The sequence below is a fragment of the Salmo salar genome, chromosome 08 (genome assembly GCF_965601325.2).
Source record: "Salmo salar chromosome 08, fSalSal1, whole genome shotgun sequence".
NCBI classification, from domain to species: Eukaryota; Metazoa; Chordata; class Actinopteri; order Salmoniformes; family Salmonidae; genus Salmo; species Salmo salar.
In genome coordinates, this window is record NC_138298.1 from 3,362,018 (window position 1) to 3,378,359 (window position 16,342).

A 16,342-nucleotide genomic window follows, 5' to 3' on the forward strand; every position below is an offset into this window, starting at 1 on the left:
GCTACAACATATATAGTCAAAGTGAGTCTGATAAAACAGACATTTAGTCAATTCATCATTAAATGCTTAATACAAGGCAGTGTTGCTGATGAAATAGTGCAAGAGCACACCCTCGTGGACAAAATGCTTACAGCACCTGGTATTCCCAGGCGGTCTCCCATCCAAGTACTAACCAGGCCCGACCCTGCTTAGCTTCCGAGATCAGACGAGATCGGGCGTACCCAGGCTGGTATGGCCGTAAGCGAGAAACAATCTCTTGCTACAACATATATAGTCAAAGTGAGTGTGATAAACAGACATTGCATTTTCACCAATTAGATAAGCAGCTTGAACTTTGTGTCACTGAAAAAGTAGAAGAAATTACAAACACTGTTCCCATCACTTTTTAGCACAGGTAGTTGGATAAAATACAAACTTTATTTCCTTTCATCATTTGAACAGGGCAAAGGAGCACAAAGCACACACAAGCTGCATTCAGCAACAATATTCTTGTTTGTCTTATAAATACAAGGCAGATGCTAATTGAAAACACAAGGAAATTTGATCCTATTAAAAAGGCAGGAAGCTGCATTTAGTCAATTCATCATTAAATGCTTACTACAAGGCAGTGTTGCTGATGAAATAGTGCAGGGGCACACCCTCGTGGACAAAATGCTTACAGCACCTGGTATTCCCAGGCGGTCTCCCATCCAAGTACTAACCAGGCCCGACCCTGCTTAGCTTCCGAGATCAGACGAGATCGGGCGTACCCAGGCTGGTATGGCCGTAAGCGAGAAACAATCTCTTGCTACAACATATATAGTCAAAGTGAGTCTGATAAAACAGACATTTAGTCAATTCATCATTAAATGCTTAATACAAGGCAGTGTTGCTGATGAAATAGTGCAAGAGCACACCCTCGTGGACAAAATGCTTACAGCACCTGGTATTCCCAGGCGGTCTCCCATCCAAGTACTAACCAGGCCCGACCCTGCTTAGCTTCCGAGATCAGACGAGATCAGGCGTACCCAGGCTGGTATGGCCGTAAGCGAGAAACAATCTCTTGCTACAACATATATAGTCAAAGTGAGTGTGATAAACAGACATTGCATTTTCACCAATTAGATAAGCAGCTTGAACTTTGTGTCACTGAAAAAGTAGAAGAAATTACAAACACTGTTCCCATCACTTTTTAGCACAGGTAGTTGGATAAAATACAAACTTTATTTCCTTTCATCATTTGAACAGGGCAAAGGAGCACAAAGCACACACAAGCTGCATTCAGCAACAATATTCTTGTTTGTCTTATGAATACAAGGCAGATGCTAATTGAAAACACAAGGAAATTTGATCCTATTAAAAAGGCAGGAAGCTGCATTTAGTCAATTCATCATTAAATGCTTACTACAAGGCAGTGTTGCTGATGAAATAGTGCAGGGGCACACCCTCGTGGACAAAATGCTTACAGCACCTGGTATTCCCAGGCGGTCTCCCATCCAAGTACTAACCAGGCCCGACCCTGCTTAGCTTCCGAGATCAGACGAGATCGGGCGTACCCAGGCTGGTATGGCCGTAAGCGAGAAACAATCTCTTGCTACAACATATATAGTCAAAGTGAGTGTGATAAACAGACATTGCATTTTCACCAATTAGATAAGCAGCTTGAACTTTGTGTCACTGAAAAAGTAGAAGAAATTACAAACACTGTTCCCATCACTTTTTAGCACAGGTAGTTGGATAAAATACAAACTTTATTTCCTTTCATCATTTGAACAGGGCAAAGGAGCACAAAGCACACACAAGCTGCATTCAGCAACAATATTCTTGTTTGTCTTATAAATACAAGGCAGATGCTAATTGAAAACACAAGGAAATTTGATCCTATTAAAAAGGCAGGAAGCTGCATTTAGTCAATTCATCATTAAATGCTTACTACAAGGCAGTGTTGCTGATGAAATAGTGCAGGGGCACACCCTCGTGGACAAAATGCTTACAGCACCTGGTATTCCCAGGCGGTCTCCCATCCAAGTACTAACCAGGCCCGACCCTGCTTAGCTTCCGAGATCAGACGAGATCGGGCGTACCCAGGCTGGTATGGCCGTAAGCGAGAAACAATCTCTTGCTACAACATATATAGTCAAAGTGAGTCTGATAAAACAGACATTTAGTCAATTCATCATTAAATGCTTAATACAAGGCAGTGTTGCTGATGAAATAGTGCAAGAGCACACCCTCGTGGACAAAATGCTTACAGCACCTGGTATTCCCAGGCGGTCTCCCATCCAAGTACTAACCAGGCCCGACCCTGCTTAGCTTCCGAGATCAGACGAGATCAGGCGTACCCAGGCTGGTATGGCCGTAAGCGAGGAACAATCTCTTGCTACAACATATATAGTCAAAGTGAGTGTGATAAACAGACATTGCATTTTCACCAATTAGATAAGCAGCTTGAACTTTGTGTCACTGAAAAAGTAGAAGAAATTACAAACACTGTTCCCATCACTTTTTAGCACAGGTAGTTGGATAAAATACAAACTTTATTTCCTTTCATCATTTGAACAGGGCAAAGGAGCACAAAGCACACACAAGCTGCATTCAGCAACAATATTCTTGTTTGTCTTATAAATACAAGGCAGATGCTAATTGAAAACACAAGGAAATTTGATCCTATTAAAAAGGCAGGAAGCTGCATTTAGTCAATTCATCATTAAATGCTTACTACAAGGCAGTGTTGCTGATGAAATAGTGCAGGGGCACACCCTCGTGGACAAAATGCTTACAGCACCTGGTATTCCCAGGCGGTCTCCCATCCAAGTACTAACCAGGCCCGACCCTGCTTAGCTTCCGAGATCAGACGAGATCGGGCGTACCCAGGCTGGTATGGCCGTAAGCGAGAAACAATCTCTTGCTACAACATATATAGTCAAAGTGAGTCTGATAAAACAGACATTTAGTCAATTCATCATTAAATGCTTAATACAAGGCAGTGTTGCTGATGAAATAGTGCAAGAGCACACCCTCGTGGACAAAATGCTTACAGCACCTGGTATTCCCAGGCGGTCTCCCATCCAAGTACTAACCAGGCCCTACCCTGCTTAGCTTCCGAGATCAGACGAGATCGGGCGTACCCAGGCTGGTATGGCCGTAAGCGAGAAACAATCTCTTGCTACAACATATATAGTCAAAGTGAGTGTGATAAACAGACATTGCATTTTCACCAATTAGATAAGCAGCTTGAACTTTGTGTCACTGAAAAAGTAGAAGAAATTACAAACACTGTTCCCATCACTTTTTAGCACAGGTAGTTGGATAAAATACAAACTTTATTTCCTTTCATCATTTGAACAGGGCAAAGGAGCACAAAGCACACACAAGCTGCATTCAGCAACAATATTCTTGTTTGTCTTATAAATACAAGGCAGATGCTAATTGAAAACACAAGGAAATTTGATCCTATTAAAAAGGCAGGAAGCTGCATTTAGTCAATTCATCATTAAATGCTTACTACAAGGCAGTGTTGCTGATGAAATAGTGCAGGGGCACACCCTCGTGGACAAAATGCTTACAGCACCTGGTATTCCCAGGCGGTCTCCCATCCAAGTACTAACCAGGCCCGACCCTGCTTAGCTTCCGAGATCAGACGAGATCGGGCGTACCCAGGCTGGTATGGCCGTAAGCGAGAAACAATCTCTTGCTACAACATATATAGTCAAAGTGAGTGTGATAAACAGACATTGCATTTTCACCAATTAGATAAGCAGCTTGAACTTTGTGTCACTGAAAAAGTAGAAGAAATTACAAACACTGTTCCCATCACTTTTTAGCACAGGTAGTTGGATAAAATACAAACTTTATTTCCTTTCATCATTTGAACAGGGCAAAGGAGCACAAAGCACACACAAGCTGCATTCAGCAACAATATTCTTGTTTGTCTTATAAATACAAGGCAGATGCTAATTGAAAACACAAGGAAATTTGATCCTATTAAAAAGGCAGGAAGCTGCATTTAGTCAATTCATCATTAAATGCTTACTACAAGGCAGTGTTGCTGATGAAATAGTGCAGGGGCACACCCTCGTGGACAAAATGCTTACAGCACCTGGTATTCCCAGGCGGTCTCCCATCCAAGTACTAACCAGGCCCGACCCTGCTTAGCTTCCGAGATCAGACGAGATCGGGCGTACCCAGGCTGGTATGGCCGTAAGCGAGAAACAATCTCTTGCTACAACATATATAGTCAAAGTGAGTCTGATAAAACAGACATTTAGTCAATTCATCATTAAATGCTTAATACAAGGCAGTGTTGCTGATGAAATAGTGCAAGAGCACACCCTCGTGGACAAAATGCTTACAGCACCTGGTATTCCCAGGCGGTCTCCCATCCAAGTACTAACCAGGCCCGACCCTGCTTAGCTTCCGAGATCAGACGAGATCGGGCGTACCCAGGCTGGTATGGCCGTAAGCGAGAAACAATCTCTTGCTACAACATATATAGTCAAAGTGAGTGTGATAAACAGACATTGCATTTTCACCAATTAGATAAGCAGCTTGAACTTTGTGTCACTGAAAAAGTAGAAGAAATTACAAACACTGTTCCCATCACTTTTTAGCACAGGTAGTTGGATAAAATACAAACTTTATTTCCTTTCATCATTTGAACAGGGCAAAGGAGCACAAAGCACACACAAGCTGCATTCAGCAACAATATTCTTGTTTGTCTTATAAATACAAGGCAGATGCTAATTGAAAACACAAGGAAATTTGATCCTATTAAAAAGGCAGGAAGCTGCATTTAGTCAATTCATCATTAAATGCTTACTACAAGGCAGTGTTGCTGATGAAATAGTGCAGGGGCACACCCTCGTGGACAAAATGCTTACAGCACCTGGTATTCCCAGGCGGTCTCCCATCCAAGTACTAACCAGGCCCGACCCTGCTTAGCTTCCGAGATCAGACGAGATCGGGCGTACCCAGGCTGGTATGGCCGTAAGCGAGAAACAATCTCTTGCTACAACATATATAGTCAAAGTGAGTGTGATAAACAGACATTGCATTTTCACCAATTAGATAAGCAGCTTGAACTTTGTGTCACTGAAAAAGTAGAAGAAATTACAAACACTGTTCCCATCACTTTTTAGCACAGGTAGTTGGATAAAATACAAACTTTATTTCCTTTCATCATTTGAACAGGGCAAAGGAGCACAAAGCACACACAAGCTGCATTCAGCAACAATATTCTTGTTTGTCTTATAAATACAAGGCAGATGCTAATTGAAAACACAAGGAAATTTGATCCTATTAAAAAGGCAGGAAGCTGCATTTAGTCAATTCATCATTAAATGCTTACTACAAGGCAGTGTTGCTGATGAAATAGTGCAGGGGCACACCCTCGTGGACAAAATGCTTACAGCACCTGGTATTCCCAGGCGGTCTCCCATCCAAGTACTAACCAGGCCCGACCCTGCTTAGCTTCCGAGATCAGACGAGATCGGGCGTACCCAGGCTGGTATGGCCGTAAGCGAGAAACAATCTCTTGCTACAACATATATAGTCAAAGTGAGTCTGATAAAACAGACATTTAGTCAATTCATCATTAAATGCTTAATACAAGGCAGTGTTGCTGATGAAATAGTGCAAGAGCACACCCTCGTGGACAAAATGCTTACAGCACCTGGTATTCCCAGGCGGTCTCCCATCCAAGTACTAACCAGGCCCGACCCTGCTTAGCTTCCGAGATCAGACGAGATCAGGCGTACCCAGGCTGGTATGGCCGTAAGCGAGAAACAATCTCTTGCTACAACATATATAGTCAAAGTGAGTGTGATAAACAGACATTGCATTTTCACCAATTAGATAAGCAGCTTGAACTTTGTGTCACTGAAAAAGTAGAAGAAATTACAAACACTGTTCCCATCACTTTTTAGCACAGGTAGTTGGATAAAATACAAACTTTATTTCCTTTCATCATTTGAACAGGGCAAAGGAGCACAAAGCACACACAAGCTGCATTCAGCAACAATATTCTTGTTTGTCTTATAAATACAAGGCAGATGCTAATTGAAAACACAAGGAAATTTGATCCTATTAAAAAGGCAGGAAGCTGCATTTAGTCAATTCATCATTAAATGCTTACTACAAGGCAGTGTTGCTGATGAAATAGTGCAGGGGCACACCCTCGTGGACAAAATGCTTACAGCACCTGGTATTCCCAGGCGGTCTCCCATCCAAGTACTAACCAGGCCCGACCCTGCTTAGCTTCCGAGATCAGACGAGATCGGGCGTACCCAGGCTGGTATGGCCGTAAGCGAGAAACAATCTCTTGCTACAACATATATAGTCAAAGTGAGTCTGATAAAACAGACATTTAGTCAATTCATCATTAAATGCTTAATACAAGGCAGTGTTGCTGATGAAATAGTGCAAGAGCACACCCTCGTGGACAAAATGCTTACAGCACCTGGTATTCCCAGGCGGTCTCCCATCCAAGTACTAACCAGGCCCGACCCTGCTTAGCTTCCGAGATCAGACGAGATCGGGCGTACCCAGGCTGGTATGGCCGTAAGCGAGAAACAATCTCTTGCTACAACATATATAGTCAAAGTGAGTGTGATAAACAGACATTGCATTTTCACCAATTAGATAAGCAGCTTGAACTTTGTGTCACTGAAAAAGTAGAAGAAATTACAAACACTGTTCCCATCACTTTTTAGCACAGGTAGTTGGATAAAATACAAACTTTATTTCCTTTCATCATTTGAACAGGGCAAAGGAGCACAAAGCACACACAAGCTGCATTCAGCAACAATATTCTTGTTTGTCTTATAAATACAAGGCAGATGCTAATTGAAAACACAAGGAAATTTGATCCTATTAAAAAGGCAGGAAGCTGCATTTAGTCAATTCATCATTAAATGCTTACTACAAGGCAGTGTTGCTGATGAAATAGTGCAGGGGCACACCCTCGTGGACAAAATGCTTACAGCACCTGGTATTCCCAGGCGGTCTCCCATCCAAGTACTAACCAGGCCCGACCCTGCTTAGCTTCCGAGATCAGACGAGATCGGGCGTACCCAGGCTGGTATGGCCGTAAGCGAGAAACAATCTCTTGCTACAACATATATAGTCAAAGTGAGTGTGATAAACAGACATTGCATTTTCACCAATTAGATAAGCAGCTTGAACTTTGTGTCACTGAAAAAGTAGAAGAAATTACAAACACTGTTCCCATCACTTTTTAGCACAGGTAGTTGGATAAAATACAAACTTTATTTCCTTTCATCATTTGAACAGGGCAAAGGAGCACAAAGCACACACAAGCTGCATTCAGCAACAATATTCTTGTTTGTCTTATAAATACAAGGCAGATGCTAATTGAAAACACAAGGAAATTTGATCCTATTAAAAAGGCAGGAAGCTGCATTTAGTCAATTCATCATTAAATGCTTACTACAAGGCAGTGTTGCTGATGAAATAGTGCAGGGGCACACCCTCGTGGACAAAATGCTTACAGCACCTGGTATTCCCAGGCGGTCTCCCATCCAAGTACTAACCAGGCCCGACCCTGCTTAGCTTCCGAGATCAGACGAGATCGGGCGTACCCAGGCTGGTATGGCCGTAAGCGAGAAACAATCTCTTGCTACAACATATATAGTCAAAGTGAGTCTGATAAAACAGACATTTAGTCAATTCATCATTAAATGCTTAATACAAGGCAGTGTTGCTGATGAAATAGTGCAAGAGCACACCCTCGTGGACAAAATGCTTACAGCACCTGGTATTCCCAGGCGGTCTCCCATCCAAGTACTAACCAGGCCCGACCCTGCTTAGCTTCCGAGATCAGACGAGATCAGGCGTACCCAGGCTGGTATGGCCGTAAGCGAGAAACAATCTCTTGCTACAACATATATAGTCAAAGTGAGTGTGATAAACAGACATTGCATTTTCACCAATTAGATAAGCAGCTTGAACTTTGTGTCACTGAAAAAGTAGAAGAAATTACAAACACTGTTCCCATCACTTTTTACCACAGGTAGTTGGATAAAATACAAACTTTATTTCCTTTCATCATTTGAACAGGGCAAAGGAGCACAAAGCACACACAAGCTGCATTCAGCAACAATATTCTTGTTTGTCTTATAAATACAAGGCAGATGCTAATTGAAAACACAAGGAAATTTGATCCTATTAAAAAGGCAGGAAGCTGCATTTAGTCAATTCATCATTAAATGCTTACTACAAGGCAGTGTTGCTGATGAAATAGTGCAGGGGCACACCCTCGTGGACAAAATGCTTACAGCACCTGGTATTCCCAGGCGGTCTCCCATCCAAGTACTAACCAGGCCCGACCCTGCTTAGCTTCCGAGATCAGACGAGATCGGGCGTACCCAGGCTGGTATGGCCGTAAGCGAGAAACAATCTCTTGCTACAACATATATAGTCAAAGTGAGTCTGATAAAACAGACATTTAGTCAATTCATCATTAAATGCTTAATACAAGGCAGTGTTGCTGATGAAATAGTGCAAGAGCACACCCTCGTGGACAAAATGCTTACAGCACCTGGTATTCCCAGGCGGTCTCCCATCCAAGTACTAACCAGGCCCTACCCTGCTTAGCTTCCGAGATCAGACGAGATCGGGCGTACCCAGGCTGGTATGGCCGTAAGCGAGAAACAATCTCTTGCTACAACATATATAGTCAAAGTGAGTGTGATAAACAGACATTGCATTTTCACCAATTAGATAAGCAGCTTGAACTTTGTGTCACTGAAAAAGTAGAAGAAATTACAAACACTGTTCCCATCACTTTTTAGCACAGGTAGTTGGATAAAATACAAACTTTATTTCCTTTCATCATTTGAACAGGGCAAAGGAGCACAAAGCACACACAAGCTGCATTCAGCAACAATATTCTTGTTTGTCTTATAAATACAAGGCAGATGCTAATTGAAAACACAAGGAAATTTGATCCTATTAAAAAGGCAGGAAGCTGCATTTAGTCAATTCATCATTAAATGCTTACTACAAGGCAGTGTTGCTGATGAAATAGTGCAGGGGCACACCCTCGTGGACAAAATGCTTACAGCACCTGGTATTCCCAGGCGGTCTCCCATCCAAGTACTAACCAGGCCCGACCCTGCTTAGCTTCCGAGATCAGACGAGATCGGGCGTACCCAGGCTGGTATGGCCGTAAGCGAGAAACAATCTCTTGCTACAACATATATAGTCAAAGTGAGTCTGATAAAACAGACATTTAGTCAATTCATCATTAAATGCTTAATACAAGGCAGTGTTGCTGATGAAATAGTGCAAGAGCACACCCTCGTGGACAAAATGCTTACAGCACCTGGTATTCCCAGGCGGTCTCCCATCCAAGTACTAACCAGGCCCTACCCTGCTTAGCTTCCGAGATCAGACGAGATCGGGCGTACCCAGGCTGGTATGGCCGTAAGCGAGAAACAATCTCTTGCTACAACATATATAGTCAAAGTGAGTGTGATAAACAGACATTGCATTTTCACCAATTAGATAAGCAGCTTGAACTTTGTGTCACTGAAAAAGTAGAAGAAATTACAAACACTGTTCCCATCACTTTTTAGCACAGGTAGTTGGATAAAATACAAACTTTATTTCCTTTCATCATTTGAACAGGGCAAAGGAGCACAAAGCACACACAAGCTGCATTCAGCAACAATATTCTTGTTTGTCTTATAAATACAAGGCAGATGCTAATTGAAAACACAAGGAAATTTGATCCTATTAAAAAGGCAGGAAGCTGCATTTAGTCAATTCATCATTAAATGCTTACTACAAGGCAGTGTTGCTGATGAAATAGTGCAGGGGCACACCCTCGTGGACAAAATGCTTACAGCACCTGGTATTCCCAGGCGGTCTCCCATCCAAGTACTAACCAGGCCCGACCCTGCTTAGCTTCCGAGATCAGACGAGATCGGGCGTACCCAGGCTGGTATGGCCGTAAGCGAGAAACAATCTCTTGCTACAACATATATAGTCAAAGTGAGTCTGATAAAACAGACATTTAGTCAATTCATCATTAAATGCTTAATACAAGGCAGTGTTGCTGATGAAATAGTGCAAGAGCACACCCTCGTGGACAAAATGCTTACAGCACCTGGTATTCCCAGGCGGTCTCCCATCCAAGTACTAACCAGGCCCGACCCTGCTTAGCTTCCGAGATCAGACGAGATCGGGCGTACCCAGGCTGGTATGGCCGTAAGCGAGAAACAATCTCTTGCTACAACATATATAGTCAAAGTGAGTGTGATAAACAGACATTGCATTTTCACCAATTAGATAAGCAGCTTGAACTTTGTGTCACTGAAAAAGTAGAAGAAATTACAAACACTGTTCCCATCACTTTTTAGCACAGGTAGTTGGATAAAATACAAACTTTATTTCCTTTCATCATTTGAACAGGGCAAAGGAGCACAAAGCACACACAAGCTGCATTCAGCAACAATATTCTTGTTTGTCTTATAAATACAAGGCAGATGCTAATTGAAAACACAAGGAAATTTGATCCTATTAAAAAGGCAGGAAGCTGCATTTAGTCAATTCATCATTAAATGCTTACTACAAGGCAGTGTTGCTGATGAAATAGTGCAGGGGCACACCCTCGTGGACAAAATGCTTACAGCACCTGGTATTCCCAGGCGGTCTCCCATCCAAGTACTAACCAGGCCCGACCCTGCTTAGCTTCCGAGATCAGACGAGATCGGGCGTACCCAGGCTGGTATGGCCGTAAGCGAGAAACAATCTCTTGCTACAACATATATAGTCAAAGTGAGTCTGATAAAACAGACATTTAGTCAATTCATCATTAAATGCTTAATACAAGGCAGTGTTGCTGATGAAATAGTGCAAGAGCACACCCTCGTGGACAAAATGCTTACAGCACCTGGTATTCCCAGGCGGTCTCCCATCCAAGTACTAACCAGGCCCGACCCTGCTTAGCTTCCGAGATCAGACGAGATCGGGCGTACCCAGGCTGGTATGGCCGTAAGCGAGAAACAATCTCTTGCTACAACATATATAGTCAAAGTGAGTGTGATAAACAGACATTGCATTTTCACCAATTAGATAAGCAGCTTGAACTTTGTGTCACTGAAAAAGTAGAAGAAATTACAAACACTGTTCCCATCACTTTTTAGCACAGGTAGTTGGATAAAATACAAACTTTATTTCCTTTCATCATTTGAACAGGGCAAAGGAGCACAAAGCACACACAAGCTGCATTCAGCAACAATATTCTTGTTTGTCTTATAAATACAAGGCAGATGCTAATTGAAAACACAAGGAAATTTGATCCTATTAAAAAGGCAGGAAGCTGCATTTAGTCAATTCATCATTAAATGCTTACTACAAGGCAGTGTTGCTGATGAAATAGTGCAGGGGCACACCCTCGTGGACAAAATGCTTACAGCACCTGGTATTCCCAGGCGGTCTCCCATCCAAGTACTAACCAGGCCCGACCCTGCTTAGCTTCCGAGATCAGACGAGATCGGGCGTACCCAGGCTGGTATGGCCGTAAGCGAGAAACAATCTCTTGCTACAACATATATAGTCAAAGTGAGTCTGATAAAACAGACATTTAGTCAATTCATCATTAAATGCTTAATACAAGGCAGTGTTGCTGATGAAATAGTGCAAGAGCACACCCTCGTGGACAAAATGCTTACAGCACCTGGTATTCCCAGGCGGTCTCCCATCCAAGTACTAACCAGGCCCTACCCTGCTTAGCTTCCGAGATCAGACGAGATCGGGCGTACCCAGGCTGGTATGGCCGTAAGCGAGAAACAATCTCTTGCTACAACATATATAGTCAAAGTGAGTGTGATAAACAGACATTGCATTTTCACCAATTAGATAAGCAGCTTGAACTTTGTGTCACTGAAAAAGTAGAAGAAATTACAAACACTGTTCCCATCACTTTTTACCACAGGTAGTTGGATAAAATACAAACTTTATTTCCTTTCATCATTTGAACAGGGCAAAGGAGCACAAAGCACACACAAGCTGCATTCAGCAACAATATTCTTGTTTGTCTTATAAATACAAGGCAGATGCTAATTGAAAACACAAGGAAATTTGATCCTATTAAAAAGGCAGGAAGCTGCATTTAGTCAATTCATCATTAAATGCTTACTACAAGGCAGTGTTGCTGATGAAATAGTGCAGGGGCACACCCTCGTGGACAAAATGCTTACAGCACCTGGTATTCCCAGGCGGTCTCCCATCCAAGTACTAACCAGGCCCGACCCTGCTTAGCTTCCGAGATCAGACGAGATCGGGCGTACCCAGGCTGGTATGGCCGTAAGCGAGAAACAATCTCTTGCTACAACATATATAGTCAAAGTGAGTCTGATAAAACAGACATTTAGTCAATTCATCATTAAATGCTTAATACAAGGCAGTGTTGCTGATGAAATAGTGCAAGAGCACACCCTCGTGGACAAAATGCTTACAGCACCTGGTATTCCCAGGCGGTCTCCCATCCAAGTACTAACCAGGCCCGACCCTGCTTAGCTTCCGAGATCAGACGAGATCGGGCGTACCCAGGCTGGTATGGCCGTAAGCGAGAAACAATCTCTTGCTACAACATATATAGTCAAAGTGAGTGTGATAAACAGACATTGCATTTTCACCAATTAGATAAGCAGCTTGAACTTTGTGTCACTGAAAAAGTAGAAGAAATTACAAACACTGTTCCCATCACTTTTTAGCACAGGTAGTTGGATAAAATACAAACTTTATTTCCTTTCATCATTTGAACAGGGCAAAGGAGCACAAAGCACACACAAGCTGCATTCAGCAACAATATTCTTGTTTGTCTTATAAATACAAGGCAGATGCTAATTGAAAACACAAGGAAATTTGATCCTATTAAAAAGGCAGGAAGCTGCATTTAGTCAATTCATCATTAAATGCTTACTACAAGGCAGTGTTGCTGATGAAATAGTGCAGGGGCACACCCTCGTGGACAAAATGCTTACAGCACCTGGTATTCCCAGGCGGTCTCCCATCCAAGTACTAACCAGGCCCGACCCTGCTTAGCTTCCGAGATCAGACGAGATCGGGGGTACCCAGGCTGGTATGGCCGTAAGCGAGAAACAATCTCTTGCTACAACATATATAGTCAAAGTGAGTCTGATAAAACAGACATTTAGTCAATTCATCATTAAATGCTTAATACAAGGCAGTGTTGCTGATGAAATAGTGCAAGAGCACACCCTCGTGGACAAAATGCTTACAGCACCTGGTATTCCCAGGCGGTCTCCCATCCAAGTACTAACCAGGCCCGACCCTGCTTAGCTTCCGAGATCAGACGAGATCGGGCGTACCCAGGCTGGTATGGCCGTAAGCGAGAAACAATCTCTTGCTACAACATATATAGTCAAAGTGAGTGTGATAAACAGACATTGCATTTTCACCAATTAGATAAGCAGCTTGAACTTTGTGTCACTGAAAAAGTAGAAGAAATTACAAACACTGTTCCCATCACTTTTTACCACAGGTAGTTGGATAAAATACAAACTTTATTTCCTTTCATCATTTGAACAGGGCAAAGGAGCACAAAGCACACACAAGCTGCATTCAGCAACAATATTCTTGTTTGTCTTATAAATACAAGGCAGATGCTAATTGAAAACACAAGGAAATTTGATCCTATTAAAAAGGCAGGAAGCTGCATTTAGTCAATTCATCATTAAATGCTTACTACAAGGCAGTGTTGCTGATGAAATAGTGCAGGGGCACACCCTCGTGGACAAAATGCTTACAGCACCTGGTATTCCCAGGCGGTCTCCCATCCAAGTACTAACCAGGCCCGACCCTGCTTAGCTTCCGAGATCAGACGAGATCGGGCGTACCCAGGCTGGTATGGCCGTAAGCGAGAAACAATCTCTTGCTACAACATATATAGTCAAAGTGAGTCTGATAAAACAGACATTTAGTCAATTCATCATTAAATGCTTAATACAAGGCAGTGTTGCTGATGAAATAGTGCAAGAGCACACCCTCGTGGACAAAATGCTTACAGCACCTGGTATTCCCAGGCGGTCTCCCATCCAAGTACTAACCAGGCCCGACCCTGCTTAGCTTCCGAGATCAGACGAGATCGGGCGTACCCAGGCTGGTATGGCCGTAAGCGAGAAACAATCTCTTGCTACAACATATATAGTCAAAGTGAGTGTGATAAACAGACATTGCATTTTCACCAATTAGATAAGCAGCTTGAACTTTGTGTCACTGAAAAAGTAGAAGAAATTACAAACACTGTTCCCATCACTTTTTAGCACAGGTAGTTGGATAAAATACAAACTTTATTTCCTTTCATCATTTGAACAGGGCAAAGGAGCACAAAGCACACACAAGCTGCATTCAGCAACAATATTCTTGTTTGTCTTATAAATACAAGGCAGATGCTAATTGAAAACACAAGGAAATTTGATCCTATTAAAAAGGCAGGAAGCTGCATTTAGTCAATTCATCATTAAATGCTTACTACAAGGCAGTGTTGCTGATGAAATAGTGCAGGGGCACACCCTCGTGGACAAAATGCTTACAGCACCTGGTATTCCCAGGCGGTCTCCCATCCAAGTACTAACCAGGCCCGACCCTGCTTAGCTTCCGAGATCAGACGAGATCGGGCGTACCCAGGCTGGTATGGCCGTAAGCGAGAAACAATCTCTTGCTACAACATATATAGTCAAAGTGAGTGTGATAAACAGACATTGCATTTTCACCAATTAGATAAGCAGCTTGAACTTTGTGTCACTGAAAAAGTAGAAGAAATTACAAACACTGTTCCCATCACTTTTTACCACAGGTAGTTGGATAAAATACAAACTTTATTTCCTTTCATCATTTGAACAGGGCAAAGGAGCACAAAGCACACACAAGCTGCATTCAGCAACAATATTCTTGTTTGTCTTATAAATACAAGGCAGATGCTAATTGAAAACACAAGGAAATTTGATCCTATTAAAAAGGCAGGAAGCTGCATTTAGTCAATTCATCATTAAATGCTTACTACAAGGCAGTGTTGCTGATGAAATAGTGCAGGGGCACACCCTCGTGGACAAAATGCTTACAGCACCTGGTATTCCCAGGCGGTCTCCCATCCAAGTACTAACCAGGCCTGACCCTGCTTAGCTTCCGAGATCAGACGAGATCGGGCGTACCCAGGCTGGTATGGCCGTAAGCGAGAACCAATCTCTTGCTACAACATATATAGTCAAAGTGAGTGTGATAAACAGACATTGCATTTTCACCAATTAGATAAGCAGCTTGAACTTTGTGTCACTGAAAAAGTAGAAGAAATTACAAACACTGTTCCCATCACTTTTTAGCACAGGTAGTTGGATAAAATACAAACTTTATTTCCTTTCATCATTTGAACAGGGCAAAGGAGCACAAAGCACACACAAGCTGCATTCAGCAACAATATTCTTGTTTGTCTTATAAATACAAGGCAGATGCTAATTGAAAACACAAGGAAATTTGATCCTATTAAAAAGGCAGGAAGCTGCATTTAGTCAATTCATCATTAAATGCTTACTACAAGGCAGTGTTGCTGATGAAATAGTGCAGGGGCACACCCTCGTGGACAAAATGCTTACAGCACCTGGTATTCCCAGGCGGTCTCCCATCCAAGTACTAACCAGGCCCGACCCTGCTTAGCTTCCGAGATCAGACGAGATCGGGCGTACCCAGGCTGGTATGGCCGTAAGCGAGAAACAATCTCTTGCTACAACATATATAGTCAAAGTGAGTCTGATAAAACAGACATTTAGTCAATTCATCATTAAATGCTTAATACAAGGCAGTGTTGCTGATGAAATAGTGCAAGAGCACACCCTCGTGGACAAAATGCTTACAGCACCTGGTATTCCCAGGCGGTCTCCCATCCAAGTACTAACCAGGCCCGACCCTGCTTAGCTTCCGAGATCAGACGAGATCGGGCGTACCCAGGCTGGTATGGCCGTAAGCGAGAAACAATCTCTTGCTACAACATATATAGTCAAAGTGAGTGTGATAAACAGACATTGCATTTTCACCAATTAGATAAGCAGCTTGAACTTTGTGTCACTGAAAAAGTAGAAGAAATTACAAACACTGTTCCCATCACTTTTTAGCACAGGTAGTTGGATAAAATACAAACTTTATTTCCTTTCATCATTTGAACAGGGCAAAGGAGCACAAAGCACACACAAGCTGCATTCAGCAACAATATTCTTGTTTGTCTTATAAATACAAGGCAGATGCTAATTGAAAACACAAGGAAATTTGATCCTATTAAAAAGGCAGGAAGCTGCATTTAGTCAATTCATCATTAAATGCTTAC

The 16,342-nt window shown here is 42.5% G+C and overlaps 39 non-coding genes across 39 annotated transcripts; all 39 read right to left on the reverse strand.

Moving 5' to 3' along the window:
• Positions 1-124: 124 nt before the first annotated feature.
• On the reverse strand, positions 125-243 carry LOC145856222 (5S ribosomal RNA). Its single transcript, XR_014377110.1, has one exon. It is a non-coding gene; the product is annotated as a 5S ribosomal RNA (ribosomal RNA).
• Positions 244-652: 409 nt separating this feature from the next.
• Positions 653-771, reverse strand: LOC145856223 (5S ribosomal RNA). Its single transcript, XR_014377111.1, has one exon. It is a non-coding gene; the product is annotated as a 5S ribosomal RNA (ribosomal RNA).
• A 139-nt stretch (positions 772-910) lies between these two features.
• LOC145882881 (5S ribosomal RNA) lies at positions 911-1,029 on the reverse strand. The gene has a single exon (XR_014394452.1). It is a non-coding gene; the product is annotated as a 5S ribosomal RNA (ribosomal RNA).
• A 409-nt stretch (positions 1,030-1,438) lies between these two features.
• Positions 1,439-1,557, reverse strand: LOC145856224 (5S ribosomal RNA). Its single transcript, XR_014377112.1, has one exon. It is a non-coding gene; the product is annotated as a 5S ribosomal RNA (ribosomal RNA).
• A 409-nt stretch (positions 1,558-1,966) lies between these two features.
• Positions 1,967-2,085, reverse strand: LOC145856225 (5S ribosomal RNA). The gene has a single exon (XR_014377113.1). It is a non-coding gene; the product is annotated as a 5S ribosomal RNA (ribosomal RNA).
• A 139-nt stretch (positions 2,086-2,224) lies between these two features.
• LOC145882882 (5S ribosomal RNA) lies at positions 2,225-2,343 on the reverse strand. The gene has a single exon (XR_014394453.1). It is a non-coding gene; the product is annotated as a 5S ribosomal RNA (ribosomal RNA).
• A 409-nt stretch (positions 2,344-2,752) lies between these two features.
• On the reverse strand, positions 2,753-2,871 carry LOC145856226 (5S ribosomal RNA). Its single transcript, XR_014377114.1, has one exon. It is a non-coding gene; the product is annotated as a 5S ribosomal RNA (ribosomal RNA).
• A 139-nt stretch (positions 2,872-3,010) lies between these two features.
• On the reverse strand, positions 3,011-3,129 carry LOC145857737 (5S ribosomal RNA). The gene has a single exon (XR_014378638.1). It is a non-coding gene; the product is annotated as a 5S ribosomal RNA (ribosomal RNA).
• Positions 3,130-3,538: 409 nt separating this feature from the next.
• Positions 3,539-3,657, reverse strand: LOC145856228 (5S ribosomal RNA). Its single transcript, XR_014377116.1, has one exon. It is a non-coding gene; the product is annotated as a 5S ribosomal RNA (ribosomal RNA).
• Positions 3,658-4,066: 409 nt separating this feature from the next.
• On the reverse strand, positions 4,067-4,185 carry LOC145856229 (5S ribosomal RNA). Its single transcript, XR_014377117.1, has one exon. It is a non-coding gene; the product is annotated as a 5S ribosomal RNA (ribosomal RNA).
• Positions 4,186-4,324: 139 nt separating this feature from the next.
• Positions 4,325-4,443, reverse strand: LOC145856230 (5S ribosomal RNA). Its single transcript, XR_014377118.1, has one exon. It is a non-coding gene; the product is annotated as a 5S ribosomal RNA (ribosomal RNA).
• A 409-nt stretch (positions 4,444-4,852) lies between these two features.
• LOC145856231 (5S ribosomal RNA) lies at positions 4,853-4,971 on the reverse strand. Its single transcript, XR_014377119.1, has one exon. It is a non-coding gene; the product is annotated as a 5S ribosomal RNA (ribosomal RNA).
• A 409-nt stretch (positions 4,972-5,380) lies between these two features.
• LOC145856232 (5S ribosomal RNA) lies at positions 5,381-5,499 on the reverse strand. Its single transcript, XR_014377120.1, has one exon. It is a non-coding gene; the product is annotated as a 5S ribosomal RNA (ribosomal RNA).
• Positions 5,500-5,638: 139 nt separating this feature from the next.
• LOC145882884 (5S ribosomal RNA) lies at positions 5,639-5,757 on the reverse strand. Its single transcript, XR_014394455.1, has one exon. It is a non-coding gene; the product is annotated as a 5S ribosomal RNA (ribosomal RNA).
• A 409-nt stretch (positions 5,758-6,166) lies between these two features.
• Positions 6,167-6,285, reverse strand: LOC145856233 (5S ribosomal RNA). Its single transcript, XR_014377121.1, has one exon. It is a non-coding gene; the product is annotated as a 5S ribosomal RNA (ribosomal RNA).
• Positions 6,286-6,424: 139 nt separating this feature from the next.
• Positions 6,425-6,543, reverse strand: LOC145856234 (5S ribosomal RNA). Its single transcript, XR_014377122.1, has one exon. It is a non-coding gene; the product is annotated as a 5S ribosomal RNA (ribosomal RNA).
• Positions 6,544-6,952: 409 nt separating this feature from the next.
• Positions 6,953-7,071, reverse strand: LOC145856235 (5S ribosomal RNA). Its single transcript, XR_014377123.1, has one exon. It is a non-coding gene; the product is annotated as a 5S ribosomal RNA (ribosomal RNA).
• A 409-nt stretch (positions 7,072-7,480) lies between these two features.
• Positions 7,481-7,599, reverse strand: LOC145856236 (5S ribosomal RNA). Its single transcript, XR_014377124.1, has one exon. It is a non-coding gene; the product is annotated as a 5S ribosomal RNA (ribosomal RNA).
• Positions 7,600-7,738: 139 nt separating this feature from the next.
• On the reverse strand, positions 7,739-7,857 carry LOC145882885 (5S ribosomal RNA). Its single transcript, XR_014394456.1, has one exon. It is a non-coding gene; the product is annotated as a 5S ribosomal RNA (ribosomal RNA).
• A 409-nt stretch (positions 7,858-8,266) lies between these two features.
• On the reverse strand, positions 8,267-8,385 carry LOC145856237 (5S ribosomal RNA). Its single transcript, XR_014377125.1, has one exon. It is a non-coding gene; the product is annotated as a 5S ribosomal RNA (ribosomal RNA).
• A 139-nt stretch (positions 8,386-8,524) lies between these two features.
• On the reverse strand, positions 8,525-8,643 carry LOC145881565 (5S ribosomal RNA). Its single transcript, XR_014393138.1, has one exon. It is a non-coding gene; the product is annotated as a 5S ribosomal RNA (ribosomal RNA).
• Positions 8,644-9,052: 409 nt separating this feature from the next.
• On the reverse strand, positions 9,053-9,171 carry LOC145856239 (5S ribosomal RNA). The gene has a single exon (XR_014377127.1). It is a non-coding gene; the product is annotated as a 5S ribosomal RNA (ribosomal RNA).
• A 139-nt stretch (positions 9,172-9,310) lies between these two features.
• Positions 9,311-9,429, reverse strand: LOC145881576 (5S ribosomal RNA). Its single transcript, XR_014393149.1, has one exon. It is a non-coding gene; the product is annotated as a 5S ribosomal RNA (ribosomal RNA).
• Positions 9,430-9,838: 409 nt separating this feature from the next.
• Positions 9,839-9,957, reverse strand: LOC145856240 (5S ribosomal RNA). Its single transcript, XR_014377128.1, has one exon. It is a non-coding gene; the product is annotated as a 5S ribosomal RNA (ribosomal RNA).
• A 139-nt stretch (positions 9,958-10,096) lies between these two features.
• On the reverse strand, positions 10,097-10,215 carry LOC145856241 (5S ribosomal RNA). Its single transcript, XR_014377129.1, has one exon. It is a non-coding gene; the product is annotated as a 5S ribosomal RNA (ribosomal RNA).
• Positions 10,216-10,624: 409 nt separating this feature from the next.
• LOC145856242 (5S ribosomal RNA) lies at positions 10,625-10,743 on the reverse strand. Its single transcript, XR_014377130.1, has one exon. It is a non-coding gene; the product is annotated as a 5S ribosomal RNA (ribosomal RNA).
• A 139-nt stretch (positions 10,744-10,882) lies between these two features.
• On the reverse strand, positions 10,883-11,001 carry LOC145856243 (5S ribosomal RNA). Its single transcript, XR_014377131.1, has one exon. It is a non-coding gene; the product is annotated as a 5S ribosomal RNA (ribosomal RNA).
• Positions 11,002-11,410: 409 nt separating this feature from the next.
• On the reverse strand, positions 11,411-11,529 carry LOC145856244 (5S ribosomal RNA). Its single transcript, XR_014377132.1, has one exon. It is a non-coding gene; the product is annotated as a 5S ribosomal RNA (ribosomal RNA).
• Positions 11,530-11,668: 139 nt separating this feature from the next.
• On the reverse strand, positions 11,669-11,787 carry LOC145881587 (5S ribosomal RNA). Its single transcript, XR_014393160.1, has one exon. It is a non-coding gene; the product is annotated as a 5S ribosomal RNA (ribosomal RNA).
• A 409-nt stretch (positions 11,788-12,196) lies between these two features.
• Positions 12,197-12,315, reverse strand: LOC145856245 (5S ribosomal RNA). Its single transcript, XR_014377133.1, has one exon. It is a non-coding gene; the product is annotated as a 5S ribosomal RNA (ribosomal RNA).
• A 139-nt stretch (positions 12,316-12,454) lies between these two features.
• LOC145856246 (5S ribosomal RNA) lies at positions 12,455-12,573 on the reverse strand. The gene has a single exon (XR_014377134.1). It is a non-coding gene; the product is annotated as a 5S ribosomal RNA (ribosomal RNA).
• Positions 12,574-12,982: 409 nt separating this feature from the next.
• On the reverse strand, positions 12,983-13,101 carry LOC145881797 (5S ribosomal RNA). Its single transcript, XR_014393367.1, has one exon. It is a non-coding gene; the product is annotated as a 5S ribosomal RNA (ribosomal RNA).
• A 139-nt stretch (positions 13,102-13,240) lies between these two features.
• On the reverse strand, positions 13,241-13,359 carry LOC145856247 (5S ribosomal RNA). The gene has a single exon (XR_014377135.1). It is a non-coding gene; the product is annotated as a 5S ribosomal RNA (ribosomal RNA).
• A 409-nt stretch (positions 13,360-13,768) lies between these two features.
• LOC145856248 (5S ribosomal RNA) lies at positions 13,769-13,887 on the reverse strand. The gene has a single exon (XR_014377136.1). It is a non-coding gene; the product is annotated as a 5S ribosomal RNA (ribosomal RNA).
• A 139-nt stretch (positions 13,888-14,026) lies between these two features.
• Positions 14,027-14,145, reverse strand: LOC145856250 (5S ribosomal RNA). The gene has a single exon (XR_014377138.1). It is a non-coding gene; the product is annotated as a 5S ribosomal RNA (ribosomal RNA).
• A 409-nt stretch (positions 14,146-14,554) lies between these two features.
• Positions 14,555-14,673, reverse strand: LOC145856251 (5S ribosomal RNA). The gene has a single exon (XR_014377139.1). It is a non-coding gene; the product is annotated as a 5S ribosomal RNA (ribosomal RNA).
• A 409-nt stretch (positions 14,674-15,082) lies between these two features.
• LOC145885373 (5S ribosomal RNA) lies at positions 15,083-15,201 on the reverse strand. The gene has a single exon (XR_014396954.1). It is a non-coding gene; the product is annotated as a 5S ribosomal RNA (ribosomal RNA).
• Positions 15,202-15,610: 409 nt separating this feature from the next.
• Positions 15,611-15,729, reverse strand: LOC145856252 (5S ribosomal RNA). The gene has a single exon (XR_014377140.1). It is a non-coding gene; the product is annotated as a 5S ribosomal RNA (ribosomal RNA).
• Positions 15,730-15,868: 139 nt separating this feature from the next.
• On the reverse strand, positions 15,869-15,987 carry LOC145856253 (5S ribosomal RNA). The gene has a single exon (XR_014377141.1). It is a non-coding gene; the product is annotated as a 5S ribosomal RNA (ribosomal RNA).
• Between the last annotated feature and the right edge of the window lie 355 nt (positions 15,988-16,342).